We start from the raw sequence: 4247 nt of genomic DNA, 5'->3' as shown, positions 1-4247 counted from the left end.
TGTCCATGTCTCCAATCTTAAACTTTGCCTCATTACCAGTTGCGTTCGACCAGCCACACGATATCTCTGATACTGACATTTCAGGTACATTTGTGAGCAACCCTGAGGCATCACCTGAAAGTAGGCCTCGAAAGATCCTCAAAGGCAGACAGAATGTGGCGGAATCCAACGGTCCTGATTGTCATTCATTTTCCATGACTCCAATCTTAAACTTTGCCTCAGAACCAGTTGCGGTCGACCAGCCACTGATTTAATGGCCTTGACTAGTGAGGCTTTGCCTTGGCTGTACTGTTTGTTTGTTTGTTTTTTATCCCAAAACGGAGAATCCAGTCGGGTTTTGCACCTATATTAGTAGTATAAGATTGATCGTATGAAATGAATTTAGTTTAGAGTGCTATTGATTTTTGTCTCAGTTTGGTGCTGGTATCGAAAAATTATCAAAAGGTTTGAAAAAAAAAAAAAAAAAAAAAAAAAAAAAAAAAGGCAAGAGTTATCAAATTTCCATGGCACGTGCTCTTGATTTGCAAACTGTAGTTTTAAAATCTATTATTTTCCAACCATTTATCATCATCATCAGCCATTGTCCGTTGTTGGACGTAGGCCTTCCCCAACTGTCTCCAGGTAACACCGGCACTCTCCGTGGAAAGGAAATGGGGACCCTACCACGTACTCACTCCAAGACCATCACATGAAAAAACTAAGTATCATGCTGTGACCATGGCGGCTCAGACATGAACCTACCGTTAAAAGAAGAAGATTGATACCGTAATATAAGAATTGGATCAGGAAGAAACCTATAAATATCTAGGAATAAACAAAGGAAATTGGATACAACAATCATAGATGAAGAAAAAAATACGTACAGAATGCATCCGAAGAGTAAGGTCAATCCTGAAAACAGAATTAAACTCAAAGAACAAACTAACAGCAATCAACACTCTTGCAATACCAGTCTATCACGTTAAAACTATATGTAACCACATATAGTTTTAACGTGATAGACTGGAACTTACATGAACTCAAACAAATTGACACCAAATTTAGGAAGCAATTGACATGCAACAGAATGTATCACCCTAAATCAGACGTAGACCGTCTATACGTCCCTAGAAGTAAAGGAGGTAGGGGGATGATGTAGTTGGAATTATCGTACAAAACAACAACGATTGGTCTCTTGCAATACTTAGATCTAACCAGCGATTGGATGCTTCAATTGGTTAAGAGTACATGAAAACTCTAAAAGGTTACACTCAATAGTAAAGGAATCAAATAAATTTTCTCAGGAATTAGGTATTGAAAGCAAAAATATCGAACATATGTTGCCAACACTGGCTGCTAAACATAAAAAACAAAAAGCAAAGAAGGTCGGACAAGAAAAACTTGAATCTAGGTGGCATGAAAAGCCTCTCCACAGACAGTTTTCAACTCGAAGCAAACACACTGATGTAGATGAAATTGCAACCCATCAGTGGCTTAGAAGCTCTGAAACAGAGGGTTTTATTCTTGCAGCCCAAGATCAAAGTTTGTTTACCAGAAACTATCAAGCTAACATCTTGCACAATGGCACTGACTTAAAGTGTAGGTTTTGTGAAGACAAGGTTGAGAAAATTGATCACCTTGTATCTGGTTGCTCAATATTAACACCGAATGAGCACAAAAATCGACACGACAGAGTGGGCAAGTACCTGCACTGGAAGATCTGCAAACACTTTTTTATCGGAACACAGGATACATTTATCCTGTGTTCCGATAAAAAAGTGTTTGCAAATCGTCCAGATATCGTCATCAAGGACAAAATAAAAAACGCTTCCCTGTTTATAGATATGAGCATCCCTTCAGACAGAAACGTTCTAACGAAAGTGTTCGAAAAGATATCAAAGTATCATCATCATCAATAACGGTATGCTCATGTTTGAGCAGCCGTGGACCTCTCCACCATCCTTCGCCACTAAACTCGATCTTACGCTTTTCTTTCCACTTGTACCATCGACAGCCCGCAAATATCTTTGATATTGTCGCTTAGTCTTGTCTTCGGTTTGCCTCTTCCTCTGTTTCCTATCACCATCCCTGTCAGCAAGTTTTTCTCAATACTTTTACTTCTCATTACATAACCAATAAACTTTAATTTCCTCCTGTTCAAGATGTCCAACAGCTGGTCTTTACAACTTATTTTTCTCAGCACTTCATCATTCGTCTTCTTCTCTGTCCAGCTAATACGCAGTACTCATCTGTAATTTCAAAACTATTGATCTTTTTCTTGTCTATTTACTTCAGCACCCAACACTCAGAACCATATGATGCAATTGGGAAAACTGATGAGTTCAATAACCTCAGCTTTATCAAAGTATAAAGACCTGGAAATAGAGGTGGAAAAGATGTGGCATTTAAAAACCAAAACTTTGCCTGTTGTTATTGGAGCTCTTGGCCTTATAAAAAAAGGTACGGATAAGTTTCTTGACCAAATACCAGGAAATCCAAAATTAGAAGAAATCCAAAAAATAGTCAAATGTTCTCAGAAGAGCATTATCAATCTGATGTGTTCTTTGTGTGCGTGAATTGATTTGACTGGATGTTTTGATTTGTGGTTATTCTGCATATTTTGCATGTTTTCGTTGATGTTCCATTGCCTCAAACATCAATCACCCTAGGTCACTCGTAGTGACTCGGTGTTTGATTTTAATTAGCAGATCTAAGGAAACTTTCGTATAAAATAATAATAATAATGAAAATAAAAAATGAAGAAAAAAAAAATCAGCGCGAGTGCTCACACTCACGCTAGCGATGCGTGTGTGCACGGATGCACCCACGCACTCGCTTGCGGAAATTAGTGTGTGCACTAGCACTGACTTGTTAAATTTAGGTAAATCAAACCTAGATATGATAGTAAGTAAGTCTATCGTAGATATGATGGTGAGTTGAGAACCACCAACAATGATTGCCTAAAACTTCAATCACCCTAGGTCGCTGGTAGTGGCCCTGTGTTTGATTTTAATTATCATAATGATGATAATAATTAATAATGGTAGTAGTGATAATGATAATAACAATAACGATATTGATATTATTATTGTTATTTTGTTGTTATCATTGTTATTATTATCATTATTATTAATAGCTACATCTTTAATAATAATAGTGATGATAATAATAGTAATAATTATTATTTTTATTATCATTATTATTATTATCATTATTTTAAGAAAATCAGCACGAGTGCACACACAGATCACCGCATGCTAGTGCATGAGTGCATCATGTGCACACACATAGCCCGCGCGCGTGTGAGCAAGCACGCTGATTTACATAATTCTAGGTAAATAGAAACCTAGATACGGTAGTGGGTGAGTCTATCGTAGATGTGATGGTGGTTGGGAACCACCAACAATGATTGCCTAAACAACTACTCCCCTGGGGAGGGGTCACTGCTTAGCCGCCCCAGTATAAAGACTTAGTAGGCTACATGATGTCCACGGGGCATCGAGTGGTGCGTCAAACACCGTGACCACGGGGACGTGGAAAGCCAGTTGGTGTTTGGCGCGGGATGTCTAGCTTCTTCGCAGTGAGGCTGAAATGTATCCTGCTTCTCAAGTGAGAGTAGGAAGTGGGTGATGAAGCGTCGCCCGTCACACGGATCAACAAGGGATGCATCCCCCAGGGAAGAGAGAGAGAGAGAGAGAGAGAGAGAGAGAGAGAGAGAGAGAGAGAGAGAGAGAAGAGAGAGAGAGAGAGAGAGGAAGAGAGAGAGAGAGAGAGAGGAGAGAGGAGAGAGAGAGAGAGAGAGAGAGAAGAGAGAAGAGGGGGGGAGAGAAGAGAGAGAGAGAGAGAGAGAGAGCGAGAGAGAGAGAGAGAGAGAAGAGAGAGAGAGAGAGAGAGAGAGAGAGAGAGAGAGAAGAGAGAGAGAGAGAGAGAGAGAGAGAGAGAGAAGAGAGAGAGAGAGAGAGAAAAGAGAGAGAGAAGAAAGAGAGGAGAAAGAAGAAAGAAAAGAGAGTTTAAAGTTAAAGTTAGTTTAAAGTTGGTTGGATTCCATTTGATACAATGGATATTCTTGTGTGACATACTGTCTGCTTGATTTTGCTCACGTGTGTGAGCTGCGCTGACTCGGCGGAACCGAGTCCTTGCCCGCCGTGGTGCCCAGCCACAGCAGTAACCTCCGGGCGACAGTTACAACTTCTCGCGCTGGGCGGGGCGCGAACCGCCGACCCCTCGGATGAGAGGGCCGAACTTACACTGTATACCCGGGGGCTAAA

Source organism: Penaeus monodon, chromosome 38, assembly GCF_015228065.2.
Source record: "Penaeus monodon isolate SGIC_2016 chromosome 38, NSTDA_Pmon_1, whole genome shotgun sequence".
In the NCBI taxonomy this organism is placed as follows: Eukaryota; Metazoa; Arthropoda; class Malacostraca; order Decapoda; family Penaeidae; genus Penaeus; species Penaeus monodon.
The sequence above is the reverse complement of the archived record's forward strand: the minus strand, read 5'-3'. Positions refer to the sequence as shown.